At 42.9% G+C, this 17,218-nt stretch overlaps 1 long non-coding RNA gene across 1 annotated transcript in view; it reads left to right on the top strand.

Annotated features, from left to right (window-relative positions):
- Positions 1 to 10,187, top strand: part of LOC143793728 (uncharacterized) — a 124,735-nt gene extending 114,548 nt beyond the window's left edge. Inside the window, exon 3 of the long non-coding RNA XR_013220222.1 lies at positions 9,576 to 10,187. This is a non-coding gene — a long non-coding RNA (uncharacterized LOC143793728). The remainder of the gene's footprint in view (positions 1 to 9,575) is intronic.
- Positions 10,188 to 17,218: the final 7,031 nt, after the last annotated feature.

Here is a 17,218-nt window from a genome sequence, read left to right as displayed (position 1 = left end):
AGTATAACATACAATTCAATTAAAAACACTTAAAGGTAAGGTACCGCGTTTGTAGATTATTAATAAATCACTGTAAAGTAGCATAACATGCTGCTATAACCAAGTTTTAAATGCATGTAAAACAGATTTCGTGTGTTATATGTGTTTAAAGAAGGAACTGGGGGCTGACATCTTGGTTTTGCAGCAGTAGCAGGGCACTAACAGTGTCATTTTACAGCCCCCCATGGACATAGGAGATAATAGACCGGCGAGGACCCTATCTTTAACATTGGAGAGGTGTTAGCAGTGAGCTGGGCACGCCTCTGTGGGCTGCACAACTCACTGCTGTAGGTGTGACTAGCAGCCATTTTACTATAGCCCAGTGCTCTCTGCCAAGCTCCACTTACTCTCTATCACAGGAGCTCCATTCACTCCATTAAGCTGCATTCACAGCCTGCAGAGAGAGGTGACACCTGACACCTCTCTCTGCCATACAATGTATCCCTCTCCTCCCTCCACAATGCCTGGCCATTCACTGCAGACCTGGAGCTCCTTCTTATCTTACTGAGGGATGAGTCACAGACAGCTCTGCACAGACAATGCTGCTCCATACACACCACATAAACTATGTAACTGTGCTTCTGATGCAGTAACTGCTGGTGATAGCAGATCACAGGGCAGTCACACACAAAATGGCTCTGCCCTGTGATGCTGCTCTTCATTCTGCCCCAGGGATATTAGACCACCCAAAAGGGGAGGGAAATGCTGATGTCAGCAGGTACTGCCCAGATTTTCCAGCGAACAGTAAAGCTGGTAAGTCTTACTATAGCTGCTTGAGGTCTAAAACGGAAAATGCTCCCCCTAGTGGTCAATATATATATTTGTAAGAAAATATATAATATTTTTCATATAGAAATATTTGCAAACAGTGCAAACATTGCATTAATACATTTTATTTACTATTTTAAGCTTAATTTCACAAAAAAACAAACTACAAGAAAACTGGTGGCACCTTCCCTTTAAAAAATCCCATAATGAGTATTGCACTCAGAGAAAAGATCCATAATACAGAGTCAAATACTCATAGACCCACAGACCGTTATCACATGAATAAATGCATTGCTTGCCATAGTCCCACAAGAGGATTTAAATAATCCAACCAATAATAAGGTTAAATACACTATTCCAAATAACAATATATACACAAGACTTACCTTGAGGAAGACACATTCCAGTGTCGATACGCGTGGGTCCATGTACCCACACACCGGACTGTTTGCTATAAAGGGGTGACTACCTGACCGGGAAAGGGTTGAGTATTAATTTTTTTCACCTCTTTTAGTCCCTATATTTTTTCAGAAAATCTTAAAGGGCAATAGCCATTTGGTGTTTGGAAATATGCTGAAGTTCCATCTATTATTTATTTATAAAATGCAACAATTGTGACAACAGCATGTGTATATATTGTTATTTGGAATAGTGTATTTAAAGGGAACCTGTCACCCCCAAAGTCGAAGATGAGCTAAGCCCACCGGCATCAGAGGCTTATCTACAGCATTCTGTAATGCTGTAGATAAGCCCCCGATGTATCCTGAATGATGAGAAAAAGAGGTTAGATCATACTCACCCAGGGGTGGTCCCGCTGCAGTGCGGTCCGATGGGCGTCGCGGTCCGGTCCGGGGCCTCCTATCTTCATAGGATGACGTCCTCTTCTTGTATTCACGCTGCGGCTCCGGCGCAGGCGTACTGTGTCTGCCCTGTTGAGGGCAGAGCAAAGTACTGCAGTGAGCAGGTTCCGGGAAAGGTCAGAGAGGCCCAGCGCCTGTGCACTGCAGTACTTTGCTCTGCCCTCAACAGGGCAAACACAGTACGCCTGCGCCGGAGCTGCAGCATGAAGCCTAGAAGAGGACGTCATTGCAAGAAGATGGGAGGCCCCGGCCCGGACCGCGACGCCCATCGGACCAGGACCGCAGCGGGACAGCCCCTGGGTGAGTATAATCTAAGCTCTTTTTCTCATCTTTCAGGATACATGAAGCATCTTCCTATCACAACCCAGACTTTCTGTCAGCAACCTCAATTGAACCACAAGTGAACAAAATAGCAGTAGTGCACTTTGCATCAGTAGAACTAGAGGTAACTGCACTGTTACTCAGGCAATGAATGAGAGATATAGCTGTTTATATAGTAGAACTTGATGAGCTGATCAGGAACAACTACATAATAACAGAGCTTAGAACACGGACAAATTAAACAATGCTTTGATGCACAAGTTCGGTGATGTTCTGTGTAAAAGGGACAGAACTGCACGACACACTAGAAGCAACACAAATGGAATGCCGCTTGCCCAACAACATGACACAGCTGTCAAGAGGACAAAAAAAACAAAAAAGGTAGCATTGGCACAGTGTTAAGGACTCACCTGATGAGGTGGTTTCTGTAAGTCGTCAGACGCGGGAGTCTTGACGGATAACACGTGGACCAGTGAGGACCAAAACAGCAGAGTATGCTGGATGGCAGACAAACAAGAGAAGATGGCACAGATGAAGCAGATCCAGGTGTGCAGATACACATAGGAAAAAAAACTGTACAAAAAATGGTATATTCCAGTAGGAGAGCAGTTAATCACAGAAATGCAGTCTGATAACTTCCAGCAACGCAATAGTTAATAGTAGCAATATATGTAAAAATGGGACTTGTAGCAAGGGAATGAGACAGAACTACACAACAGCAAATGTAAAGCAATGTAGTATAGGCAAGCTGGAGATTTGCTTGAAGAGATGCGTTACCTTGGTTGTAGAGGCTAGGTGTGAACAGCATCGAGAATAGTTGCAAGCAGTTACTACCTTGCTTGCTGAGAGGTTGATATGAACAACACCTAGTAAGCTTATAAGTGACATTGGTTGTACCATGGAAGTCAGGAGTAGCAGAGGAGTTGACTATATACCAAGGCTGCATTTGAGCCAAGTGAAGTAGTAGCAAACTCCTGACAAATTTGAGGAAGCTGTGGACAATGCCATTTAATACCCACTCACCTTGCCTAGGGTGATGATGTCAGAGAAGTTTGCTTGGTTACCTGAGAAACCCAATGTTGTCTACTGGAAATGGAGGTGACAAGAGCAGAAGGGAGGAAATCCTGGCGCTGGAGCATATGGACAGATTAGTAGAACACATGAGGCACTGGCAACAGTGTGAAATATGCTGCATGTTATAATATAGAATTCTTTTAAAGAAACTCTTGTTTTATTTTACCATTTCTTCAAAATAATTAGTGTATGTTCACACATTCAGTATTTGCCTGCAGGTATTATACATTTTTTTCCAATTCATTTGGATAGTGAAAAATGCTCCAAAAATGCAGAAAAAATAAGAATTCTCATTCACTTTGTTGGTTCTTTAAAATGCTGAGTTTTTTCCACAGCAAAATTACACAGCAAAAATGTGGGAGAACCGTATCAAACATCATCCACATACCCTAAATTTATATTGGTCTCCCTGACACCATGAAGGACTGATGAGACAGATATATTGGGTAGACTATAGAAGCTGAAAACTCCACAAGGCAGCCTCAGACCAACCCTCTATAAACATAAAGTCCTGTTGTGAAATCTAACTTCAAAGAGATTCCTCCTAAGCTTCTTACCGGAGGTTGTATCTGAGCACACTTCACTTGGTGCCTACAGTCATGATCATAGCAAACCTCTGGAGATACAAATGTCAGGGAAACTTCTGAGACAAAACAGTATGTTATTGTGTAATTAGAGCAGTTTTTCTAAGGTCACGAGGCAGATAATTGAAGCTGAACTTTTTTTTTTGCTTACTGTGTGTATATGCCAGATGTGTGATGTCAACGTATCATCATCATCACAATAAGTGAACATGATCCTGGAGAAGCAATAATTGGCTACCTTGTTAGTCTGTCTAATCGAATACCGGATTTACATCTCACGAGCTTTAGCCACAGATTATTTAGCATCATCAAGTATGTCACAAAAAAAGTAATTTTTATGCACTTTTGACAACATTTCGTACCTTCTTCAACCTTCTCTTTTATGGCAATAAACTTTGGCCTCAATCACAGAAATAAATTACTTTCCCAATACACACTTAGGTGAAGGCTACCAAGTGGCCAGAAACTCTCTTGGCCCCACAGTTCTCAAAGCTGTAAAACAGCATGGCCGTGCCGCTCATAAACTTCTCATAAATGTCATTCCCAGTGCAGACCTCAAGCTTCTTTTTTAATAATACGATAATGCACAGTGATAGAGAGAACTGTGCAGCTGTATTGTTATATCTGCACAGTTCTCTCAGGCCACTTCCTGCTTTTACCTCTATTATCTATGTATTTTAAATGTATGACTGTATTATCATTATGAGTTGACTAGTAATTATGATTTGGGAACTACAGTATATTGTTGTATTAAATAGGCTAAATTTATAAGAAAAACAGTCCAAAATAACAAACTGGAGTGGCATACTTTGCTTGTGGTCAAGGCCCCATTGGCCCATGAATATGGCAAGAAATTTGAACCCAATAAATTATTAACCCTCTGGGGTTTACCCTGACTCTTGTTGTGCATAGTAATGACGGTGAGCGGGTAGAAGAAAGGCGGAGGAATTGTCATAAATTCATCACCCGCCTCCATTATAGTGTATTGGAGATACAGGAACATCCAGATCACCTACCGGCATAGACAGTATAAAGAGTAACTCTACATATTGCTGGTATTCCCTATAATATTTCAGTATTTCTAGTAGAATACTGTATTACCTTGAATTGGATGACTGGGTAGCGCCAGCTGGCTGGTATCAGGGTCAGGAATATTCATGTTTAGCTTTGTTTCAATGTAGTTTCCTTAGATTTGTCCCCACTTTTTAAAACTGTACCCTCCATGGTATTCATTTAGGGGGTATACTAAATATTTTAAAGGGAACCTTATGGCTGATACTTGTTTCCCGATCCACCGGCAGCATGCATTAGACACTGGCTGTATGATTTCAGCCATATATGTTTAACTCTGAAACACTGCAGAGTTTCAGAGCAAAATATGGCTTACAAGCCACTGGGAACCGAGAGACATAGGAGGCTAGTTGAACAGGTGTGTAACTGGTGACTTCTCTCCTCCTGCTGCCAGTGACTAACAGGTCTCTCTTTGTGTGTATCTGCAAGTCTGGAGAGACCGGTCACTCCAGGGCAGCGGGTGGTGGAGAAGGTGGCTTCTTGCCTGTCCAACTAGTCTCCCATGATGCTCTGTCTTGTTGCTTTTAAATGATATTAGTCTCTGAAACATATATAGCTGACATCATACAGCCAGTATCTAATACATGCTGCCTATGGATCGGGAAGTACCGTATTTTTCAGACTATAAGACGCACTTTTTCCCCAATAAATTTGGGAGGAAAATGAGGGTGCTTCCTAAAGTCAAAACAAAGGCTTACCGGGGGTTGCGGCAGTGGTGTAGCAGCGTCCCTTCCTCAGGGAACCGGCGGTGGCAGAGGTGTGGTGATGCTGAGGCTCAGTGTCGGCGGTGGGTGGTGCGGAGTGCACCGTTGGTTTCCCTGCAGCCATCTCCCTGAAGCCGAGGGCCGCCGGAGGCGGCACGTGCCCAGATTGAGATCTCGGCAGCCATTTTCCTGAAGCTGAGGGCTGCCAACATCTCAATCTGCTCATGCGTGGCCTCAGGAAGATGGCCACCGAGAGACCGGTGATGCACTCGGCTCTGCTCGTTGTGGGCCATGACGTTGCCACATTTCTGCCATCGGCATCCTGAGGAAGAGATCCTGCTCCATGCTCTGCCTCACCACCGACACCAATCTGCAGCATTGCACCGCTGTGATACCCCAGGACTGCAGCATTGCCCCACTTCTGCCGCTGCCAGCTTCCTGAGGAAGGGACCATGCCTCCTCTGACCCCGCTCTACCACCGCTGGCCCTCAGGTAAGATACCTTAAATTCAGACAATAAGGCGGACCCCCCATCTTATAAAAATCTTTTTTCTGCTATTTTCCACCCCAAAATTTGGGGTGTGTCTTATGGTCTGGTGCGTCTTATAGTCTGAAAAAATGGTATGCATTAACAGTCAGGTTCCCTTTAATCCTTTCTAGCATTGCAAGATTATTGCAGGCTAAAATGTATAATTTTATTAAAATTTGTACATTAAATCATAATATGCAAATTGCCTTTTCAGGGAGGAGGAACTCTAGCACCACCTCTTAGAAGCAGCGTTCCTGAAATTTAATATCGACCCTTTAACGAAGGATCCTCACTCTGACATGCCAAGCTTGACAAGCTTGACAAGCTTGACAAGAAGAAACATTACTGCTTAGACTACATTAAACCTTGAAATGCACCTCAATATTAGACCTGGGCTACAATTTGGTAGCGTTAGTTGAATTTGACCAACTCAAAGTATTCCCTTAGAGTCAACAGTAAAAACCAATCAGTAGTGGTGCAGATGGTCTTTGCGTAGTCCTCGCCTTAATGCGCTGTTTCTCCTGTGTTCAGAATTTCCCGTATTTAGGCCATGATTTTTTTCAGACACACAGTAAGATCCCATAGAAAAAGAGTATCTTCAGGACATAATATTAGCATGAAGAATTTATAGACCCAATGCAAAGGATTGGAACTTGCAAAACGACGTTGCACCACCAGCGGAAAGCTCTTTCTGAAATCTTTACCCCTGAATGTATGAATCTAGAAACTTACTGCATAGTTTCCATCTCAGGAAATAATGGGATTACTCTGCTGTTAAGAAATATGCAGAATACTTGTGAAATCAAACAAGAAATAGAAGAGACAACTTGTACTCGAGACCTGAAATAACATCTTTTACCATACCAGTATGTATGACTATGTCATGGTGATGCAGAACAGCAGCCGATCTGGTATTTAATAAGGTAGAGCAGGAAATAAACAGCATTAAAGTGAATAGCAATTTTTACATACTATTTAGGGTAGCAAGGCAATCTTTATGGGACAATAGTCTCAGTATACCTTTACTCAGTAATCTGTTTTCCACTCTGTAGTCTATGTTACTACCGAGCAGAGACAGCTGCAGAGAGCCCTTCAACAAACATCCTAAGGTGGAGAAGGAGAGCCTACACAGGGAGAAAGTGGAACACAGATGAGTTGAACTATCACAGTTGAGCCAGAGAAACATCTAAGCAATATTACATATATATCTATAATATGACGGTAGGAGCGTCACTCTGTCCGAAGCCTTTATAGACTGCGCAAGCGCGATGCGCCTGTGCAGTCTGACCCCGAGAGAGGGAGAACCGCTCATTAAAGTAATGAATATGGACGCGAATCCACTCCCATAGGCGTGGCTTGCATAGTCATTACTTTTTATGAGCGGTACCATGTGACCGCTCAGCACTGGAAGGAGCTGCCGGCCTGGGACGACGGAGAAGCAGGGACGTGCCAGGAGGGGGTGAGTATGACTGAGGAGGGTGAGCCATGCTATATTCACCTGTCCCCGTTCCACCGCTGTCTTCCGTGTCCTCTGGCTGTGACGTTCAGGTCAGAGGGTGCGATGATGTGTTTAGTGCACGCCCTCTACCTGAACACTCTACTAGAGGCCTGGGAGTTTGAGAGTTCTGGGCAGGATCTTAGCTGTTCCGAGCATTGCGCTTTTCTGGACAAAGACTATAACCTTCCTCAGAAACTCAATGGGGCAATGGAGAACAGCATTGGAGGTCAACTCAAGACAACTGGCACAAGTGACCATCAAATGCAGCATATACCAAAGTGATGCACTGTCTCCATTGCTGTCCTGCATAGGCTTGAACCCCCTCAGTCAGATAATTACAGAGTCTGGATATGGATACAAGTTCAAGAGTGGAAGCACCATCAGCCACCTCCTCTACATGGATGACATCAAGCTGTATGTGAAAAATGAACGAGACATCAACTCACTGAGCCACCTGACAAGGAACTACAGTGAAGTCATCAGAATGTTCCTCTGGACTGGAGAAATGCGGCCTGTTGGCAATAAAGAGAGGCAAGGTAGTCAAGACTGATGGAGTGGAATTACCAGCAGGGCACATAGCAGATGTACAGAGTAACTACAAATACCTCGGCATCCCACAGGGATACAGTAACCATGATAAGGAGGCAAGGAAAGCAGCAACATCCAAATACCATCAAAGGGTAAGACAGGTCCTGAGGAGCCAGCTCAATGGGAAGAATAAAATCTGCGCCATCAATACATATGCCCTGCCAGTTATCAGATACCCTGCTGGCATAGTGTGCTGGCAAAAAGAAGAGATGGAAGCTGCAGTTGTGAAGACACGAAAGCTCCTCACAATGCATGGAGGTTTCCACCCTAAGTCTAACACACACAAAGATTGTATACCAACAGAAAGGAGGGTGGTAGAGGCTTGATAAGCATCCAAGCCACCATCACGGATGAAACAAGGAGTATCCAGGAATACATCAGCAAAATGGCACCAAAAGATGAGATGCTGAGAGAAAGTCTAAAGCATCAACAACAGATCTGGAAAGAAGAACAGGAACATGAAGCGCCATGGCAAGATAAGTCACTGCATGGGATGTACCATTGACAGAAAATGGAGTTGGCAGACATGGAGAAATCCTACCAATGGCTGGAGAAAGCAGGACTCCAAGACAGGACAGAGGCACTAATCATAGTGGCACAAGAGCAAGCACTAAGTACCAGATCCATAGAAGCAGGAATCTACCACACAAGACAAGATCCAAGGTGCAGACTATGCAAAGAAACCTCAAAAACCATCTAACACTTAGTGGCAGGATGCAATATGCAAGCAGGAACGGCGTATACCGAATGCCACAACCAAGTAGCAGGAATTGTATACAGGAACATCTGCACTGCATATGGTCTAAGTCCTCCTAAGACGAGGTGGGAGACCCCAGAAAAAGTAGTGGAGAATGAAAGGGCTAAAATCCTGTGGGACTTCAAGATCCAGATGGATAAGCAGGTGTTGGCTAACCAATCAGACATTGTGATAGTAGACAAGGATCAGAAGACAGCAATGATAATAGATGTGGCAGTGCCAAGTGGCAGCAACATCAGAAAGAAGGAATATGAGAAGCTGGAGAAATACCAGGGCCTCAAACGAGAACAGGAGAAGATATGGTAGGTGAAGGCAGCAGTGAATCCAGTGGTGATAGGAGCACTTGGAGCAGTGACCCCTAAGTTGGAAGAATGGCTACAACAGATCCCATGAGCAACATCTGAGCTCTCTGTCCAGAAAAGCGCAATGCTGGGAACAACTAAGATCCTGCGCAGAACCCTCAAACTCCCAGACCTCTGGCAGAGGACCCGGGAATGAGAAAGGACAATAAAGACCACTCTCACTGGGGGGGAGGGGGGGTTGAGAGGGAAGTTTATATATACAATATATATATATATATATATATATATATATATATATATACACACACAATACAGACCAAAAGTTTGGACACACCTTCTCATTTAAAGATTCTTCTGCATTTTCATGACTATGAAAATTGTACATTCACACTGCAGGCATCAAAACTATGAATTAACACATGTGGAATTATACACTTAACAAAAAAGTGTGAGACAACTGAAATTATGTCTTATATTCTAGGTTCTCCAAAGTAGCCACCTTTTGCTTTGATGACTGCTTTGCACACACTTGGCATGTCAAGGCTACAAGTCCATCTCCAAAGACCTGAATGTTCCTGTATCTACCGTGCGCAGTGTCATCAAGAAGTTTAAAGTCCATGGCACTGTGGCTAACCTCCCTAGATGTGGGATAAAGAACCTCGACTAACATCCAAACAAGTTCAAGCTGCCCTGCAGTCCAAGGGTACAACAGTGTCAACCCGTACTATCCTTCGGCGTCTGAATGAAAAGGGACTGTATGGTAGGAGACCCAGGAAGACCCCACTTCTTACCCCGAGACATAAAAAAGCCAGGCTGGAGTTTGCCAAAACTTACCTGAAAAAGCCTAAAACGTTTTGGAAGAATGTTCTTTGTTCAGATGAGACAAAAGTAGAGCTTTTTGGGCAAAGGCATCAACATAGAGTTTACAGGAGAAAAAAAGAGGCATTCAAAGAAAAGAACACGGTCCCTACAGTCAAACATAGCGGAGGTTCCCTGATGTTTTGGGGTTGCTTTGCTGCCTCTGGCACTGGACTGCTTGACCGTGTGCATGGCATTATGAAGTTTGAAGACTACCAACAAATTTTGCAGCATAATGTAGGGCCCAGTTTGAGAAAGCTGGGTCTCCCTCAGAGTTCATGGGTCTTCCAGCAGGACAATGACCCAAAACACACTTCAAAAAGCACTAGAAAATGGTTTGAGAGAAAGCACTGGAGACTTCTAAGGTGGCCAGCAATGAGTCCAGACCTGAATCCCATAGAACACTTGTGGAGAGATCTAAAAATGGCAGTTTGGAGAAGGCACCCTTCAAATATCAGGGACCTGGAGCAGTTTGCCAAAGAAGAATGGTCTAAAATTCCAGCAGAGCATTGTAAGAAACTCATTGATGGTTACCGGAAGCGGTTGGTCGCAGTAATTTTGGATAAAGGTTGCGCAACCAAGTATTAGGCTGAGGGTGCCAATACTTTTGTCTGGCCCATTTTTGGAGTTTTGTGTGAAATGATCAATGTTTTGGTTTTTGCTTCATTCTCTTTTGTGTTTTTTCATTTAAGACAAATTAAATTAAGATAATAATACCAAAGAATTTGTGTTTGCAATCATTTTCAGGAAGAAACTGAGTATTATCTGACAGAATTGCAGGGGTGTCAATACTTTTGGCTACAACTGTATGGTTATGCAAAAATAAATTATTTTTTGTAAAAAAAAAAAAGAGATCGTTTACTTTCAAAAAATAGCAAAGCATAAACACTATTGTAGTTGTGGCATCAATGTAACCATAATGACCAAAATAATCACATAATAAAGCGGTCTTATCACTTTTGCCGCCTGGTGAATGGCATAAAACAAATAAATAAAAAATATTCCTAAATTCCTAGTTTTTGTTCAATCTGCCACACAATATTCAGAAAAAAAGTTTTTTATGTACTACAAACTGGAATTATTAGAAACTTCAGTTCATTCCATGAAAAAGAAGGGCCCAAACAGTTCTTTTGGCAGAAAAATAGAGAAGTTATACCTCTTAGAATATGGCAATTCAAAAACAAGTGCAGTTTGTAAAAAAGTGTTTTAGTGTGCAAAAATAGCAATGTTAAAAAAAACAACTACACAACCACATCATCGTTGTAAATATACTGACAATAAAGTCGTTTCATCACTTTTAATGCATGGTGAGCAGTGTAAGACGCCAGAAAATAAAGGCCACAGTTATTTATTCTGTTCTTGATGAGGGCATCTGAGTGGAAGTGGAGGTCTGTCCCCATTACTGATCCAGCCACAGAACCATCCATCTACTCCGTCAAGAGTCACTCTCATCTCATCAGTCCATAAAACCATTTAACAATCTGTTTCAGGTATTTCTTGGCCCGGTCTTAAAGTCTTCACTTCTGTGTCTTGTTCAGTGGTGGTCGGGGTTTCAGCTTGTTTACCTTGGCCATACCTCTGAGCACTGGACAGCTTGTATTTCTGTGCCTTGCACAGTCGTGGTCGACTTCAGGCCTCCTCACCTAGGCCATGGCTCTGAGCACTGAACACCTTGTACTTCTGGGATCTACGGAAATGTTGCAGTTCTGGACTATGACAGCACAGGAGGATAATGGCTTCCTGGTCGCTTCATGTTTGATTTATTTATTATTATGCATTGCTATATAGCGCTATCTTATTACACAGCGCTTTACATACATTATTATCACTGTCCCCATTGGGGCTCACAATCTAAATTCCCTACCTGTATGTCTTTGGAGTGTGGAAGGAAACCGGAGAACCCGGAGGAAACCCACGCAAACACAGGGAGAACATACAAACTCTTTGCAGATGTTGGTCTTGACCGTCTTGTTAGGATTTGAACCGAGGACTCCAGCGCAGCAAAGCAACAGTGCTAACCACTGAGCCACCATGCTGTCCACAATTGATTCAACACATTTTTTGGAACCCTGTTGACTATTTGTAACACAACTTTTGCTGGTTCTGTTATCACGATTAATAGCTTAGCAATTTCAAGATTTTTGCATCCCTCTGTAAGACAATTTTTGATTTTTCAGAGTCAGCTAAATTTTTTTTTTGGTCCATTTTACCTGAGGAAGACAAGCTGCCTAATAATCCTGCTCACCTTGATAAAGGGCGTTGTATCCTTAGATCTCACCCTTCCTCATTACACAAACACGCATCACCTGATCTGCTTCATTCTATAAGCATAAAGTTTATACAGCGTGGAGGAGGAAAATCTGCCTAAAACAATTATCTGGTCAGAATACTGACTGCCTAATAATTGTGCATAGTGTATAACAGGATTTAAAATAGGACTGGAGGCTTTTCTCACAACAAATTAAATTGTAGATGATAAATAACCGGAGATGTATAACTGGTTCATGACAGTTGAACTTGATGGACCTGCGTAGTTTTTCCAACCTATGTAATATACAACATCAGCGGAATCCAGATTCCTATGTTAAAAGACTTTTTCAGTTGTTGGAGACTGGAGTGACGGCATTTTGGAAGAAGATGGAAGATTTATTGACCTTAAAAGCAACTTAAATACCAGAAGAAATAATGCATCAGACTTTGCATCCTTCATTCTCACAGGAGTCATTTTTCTCTCTTACTCACTGACACTATGAATAATTAATAAGCCTTTAATGTGCAGATTATCTCTTCACCATGGATTGGATAAACCAATAGTTTTCAATACACTTAATGTTACTCTGACGTTACCGCCAGGGGAACATGACTACAACATAGTGACGTCTGGATATTTTATGGTTGTTATAAATATTACTCTCATCAGTGCACATTGTAGTTATACTTGAGAAATGTGCATGCTAATGTAGCAGAGCTGAGTGTGTAAGTCACTCTATGAACCCTGATAATAGTTTCATTTATGCTTATGTGGTACGCTTTACCTTCAGTTCTATGCAAAAAAAAAAAAAAGTTGCTTCCTCGGCAATGCAAAATTTGTAACAGGGTCATCCTCTTGTAAGGAGATGGAAATATTGGCCTGTTCCCCTAGCAGACATCAGTATTTTGCATAATGTAAACTGTAATGTGTGTAATGTCATGCGCTATTGTGAGGGTGTACAGTAATGTGACTTGTGTTGTGATGCATTGTAGTGTTCTGTCCGGAAACAGACAGTGAGTAGGGTAAGATAGAGTTAAGTGTTGGGAATAGCCCATAGTGGGAGGGGACAGTGAAAGGGACAGACACAGTTTTCTGATAGAAAGTCAGTTAAGGCCAACTGACTTGTCAGAGCAGGCCTAAGGTGTGCAGTGCCAAAGTTCATCATGGGTGTCCCTCAGCCTAGAAAGGAGACCAAAGCAGAGGATAGCGAGATTCTGAATACCGGGAGAGAAGAGAAATAGCTGACCGAGTTACAGAGTGGACAAGGTGAGATGGGTCAGCGGATTGACCGGAGGACTAGGAGACTGAGTGAGACAGGTACTGGTACTGGAAGGACCAGAACATGAAATGAAGTGTGTCCTGGGCAGATGTCCATAAGGCATCAACAAGTGGCAAGCTAGTTTCGGCCATATTGGCAGTATCCTTTTAAAAGGAAAAAGACACGGAACCGTGGCGGAAAAGATTACTTTCACAGACTGTAATGTGGTACTAGGTTGGGTTGTGCAGAAACAAGTTAGACTAGTGGAGACTGGAAGTGAAGGAAGTGAAGAGAATATGAATAGAGATGATCTGTGATATTCAAACGTAAAAGTAGAAATATGCCCATGTATATAGTTGTCATCAGACTTTTGTTCAGTAAAACTACATTTTCAAAGAACAGGTGGTCTCTCTCCTTGAACTGTCAAACATCTGGTCCTGGCAATCCAGCAACATCTGTTACATGCAGCCTGCACGGGAGAAGTGCCCTCACATCACAAGTCCACACACCCAGTCAGGATCCCAAACTTCATGTAACAACCCGGGGTGCAAAAGATGAGTACCTCACTAAGAGCTACTGCCCTGTGCCACGTTACACTCTTACATGCTATTTGTAATACCGGGAACTTCTAATTGTAAGGAGGATCAAAGTACAATTGCTGCATCTGTACCCCTATATTTCCTCTTTGTGTGTATACTAGAGATAATAAAAAATTACTCATATTACCCTGATTCAGCACCAGTTTGGTCCTCCGTTACAGTCAGCGCAGCTCAGTGCAAACTTCACCACCGGCAATCCTCCGCCTGGCATCTCAGGATCCTCTGCTGCTTACTAGGCCCACACGAGGTCATGATGTCAAGGGGGCCAAGTAAGCGGCAGTGGTGCTCAGAAAACATCGAAAAGGTTACGGTACTTGGGAAGAGGCAGGGCCTGTGTTAGGGGCAGGCAGACTAGGCATCGGCTACTTCAGGGGCCTCCAGCCAGTAGCGTGCTGCCAACAGCGGCATAATATGGGGCCACTGTTGGGCCCGTGGGTCAGGGGGTTCTAGCATTCCACCCCCCCACATCGCACATTCAACTATATCGGCATCATAGATGCCGATATAGTTGAAAGCAATGTTGTAGGAGAGAGCGTCAGATGACGCTTCATCTCCCATCACTCCCCCTCTCACTCTGAAGCAGCAGTTGCGTGATGATGTCACTTAATCGCACGCCACGCTGTGCCAGTAGTGGAGCTGCTGAGATGTGCTGCAGAGGCCAGAGCTGCAGGGAAATAAGGAGAAGTATTATATTTATTTATTTTGTATAATACAAAAAAAAAAAAGCTATACATGTTTGGTATTTGAGTACTCGTACTGACCCGGGGAATCATATTGTCGGGTCAATTTTACCTTATAGCGAATAAAAAAAGAAAACAATTGTGAATTGCACTTGTTTAGCAATTTCAACGCACTTGCAATTTTTTTCCCATTTTCCATTACCCAATATGGTAAAATCAATGGTGCCATTCAAAAGAACAACTCGTTCCACAAAAAGGCAAGCCCTCATATGGCAATATTGACAAGAAATAAAAAAGCTATGGCTCTTGGAAGAAGAGAGGAAAAAACGAAAATGAAAAAAAAAAACAGAAAATGGCCATGGCGTGAAGGGGTTACAATGCTTAAGGCAGCTTAAGTGTCTACAGGTATCCTGCACTATCTAATTCTAATCTAAGTCCACCATTGATGCATTTGCTGAGATTAGGTTCTTGCCTGTATGTAGAATGGGATTGAGCATTTTTTGTTACTTTTACTGAATGTTTTATGGGGGAGGCTGAAACATTTTAAGTTTGAAACCTAAAGTGCAAAATACTTTCTGCTCCATTTCTCAGACATCATCTTAAAGACCATTTCGGAGCTTTCATTATGAAAAGGTTTAACCTCGAGGGAGTTTTTCCATTAAGTGCTTTCTCCTGCTCGTGTTTAGTATTGTACAGTCAGCTATTATACACACACACTGACATATCTGCTGGTTGCATCAGATGGTTGATTTATATTAAGCTGCCATTCAGTTTTGTAACGGATGATCTATTTAATTTTTTTGAAAGACATTTGCAAACTTCAGGAGAGAAAAATTATTTAATTCTTGACAACTGCTTTAATGTAAACTCCCAAAGACGAGAGCAAGGTACCAACTGCCAACCCATCGAGCCTACAGAGGGCCACTTTATCACAACTGACTTTGTGAGGGTGTGTGGCCAGTTCTTTATTGCCTTTTCTGAGACTACCTCTAGGTGGACCTCAGGAATTCTACACTGCCTTAAATTGACTTGAGCAGGAGGCTCATATTTGATAACTCGAGTGTGACCTAGTAACTCCAGGAACCTTCCCCTATAGATGAGCACCAATTTCTTGCCGTGCTGTCTTTGGGAAGGTGACAAATTTCCTGCTACTTTGACATCTGGAGCGTTGGCTTCTAACAAGCAAGGGGTTTCTAGAGGGTTCCTATCCTTGCAGAGTTATAGCAGGTCACCATAATATATGGAAAGGGCTTGTCCCTGGTCTGTGTACTTTATAGCTGATTTTCCCACCTTTTCCACCACCTTACAGGGTCCCTGCCATTGGGTAAGGAATTTGTTCTTCCCTGTGGGCACTAACGAAAGTACCCAATCCCCATGTTGAAATTGTCTCTGTTGAGCCGACCGATACCCTGGATTTTTCCTCTTGGACTTTGAGGAGACTATCTTTTACTTGCCTCTTCAATATACCTATCCTTGTGTGGAAACAGATTATTGTTGTCATGGCTCGGTTTGGGCATTCTATCCGATGACCTGTTGCTCTTTCTGCTGAGCAATTGCCCTTTCTTCCGTGTCCAAATACTGATGATTTCTATTGTCTTTACTTTCTTTTCTTGGTTTGCTCCGCTCTGGGTGTTTCCTATTTTCCCATTTTGGTTTGCCCAATCACATTCTGGGTGGGGTTTTATATGTTTACCCTTCACTGCACTTCTATGCTGGCTATATCTATTGGTGGGTGTAGTACATCCCTTCAGCTAAAATGTTTACCTTGCTTGGTAAACTCCAGTTGATTTCTTCAAGTGAGTCTGTTTGCTTACCCTCCCATCACCTTTTCCTTTTACCACTGATCTAACCCCTCCAAAATAGTGGGCTAATCCCAAGCTGTTAACTGTATACTACCCTGTGTGATGCAAACTATAGCCCTATCCTTTGTAATGGTTCCCCTATTGGACAGACCTCTCCAATCCCTGGGAACGGCCTTGAGGCAGAGCCTCCAGGAGAACCAAGACACAAACGGCCCATAAGAATAAAATGCAACACTCTTACACATTATCACAAAACACTATTCACATTGACTCCTTCTTGCTACGAAATCTTGGTCAACCTACCTACATCCCAGAGATCAGAGGTAATTTTAGTGTAAAGATTGAATGTCCTAGGTAAAGGCAGCAATAGCATTGCAAACACATGCTTATTAAGTAACTGATCCAGTTCAATCAACAGTTGCAGCAGTAGGAGACCCATCAGGAGACTAACAAACTCCTGATCTAGCAGTTTCAACAGCAGCAGCAAAAGTTAAACAGCAACAGTTTCAGCAGCCGCATTAGCAGCAGATGGCTCTCCTGGCAGAAATTGTCCATGCCAGGGAGATGACACCACCCGCCAGCCAAAGAAAAGGTAACCTGGTGAAGTGAACGTTACGGGAGGCCTTACAAAAGATGATTCATTGATAATGATATTGAGCGTTTCCTGACTTTATTT

This window comes from Ranitomeya variabilis, chromosome 1 (assembly GCF_051348905.1).
Source record: "Ranitomeya variabilis isolate aRanVar5 chromosome 1, aRanVar5.hap1, whole genome shotgun sequence".
In the NCBI taxonomy this organism is placed as follows: Eukaryota; Metazoa; Chordata; class Amphibia; order Anura; family Dendrobatidae; genus Ranitomeya; species Ranitomeya variabilis.
Note: the sequence above shows the minus strand (reverse complement) of the source record. Positions and strands in the feature narration are given on the sequence as shown.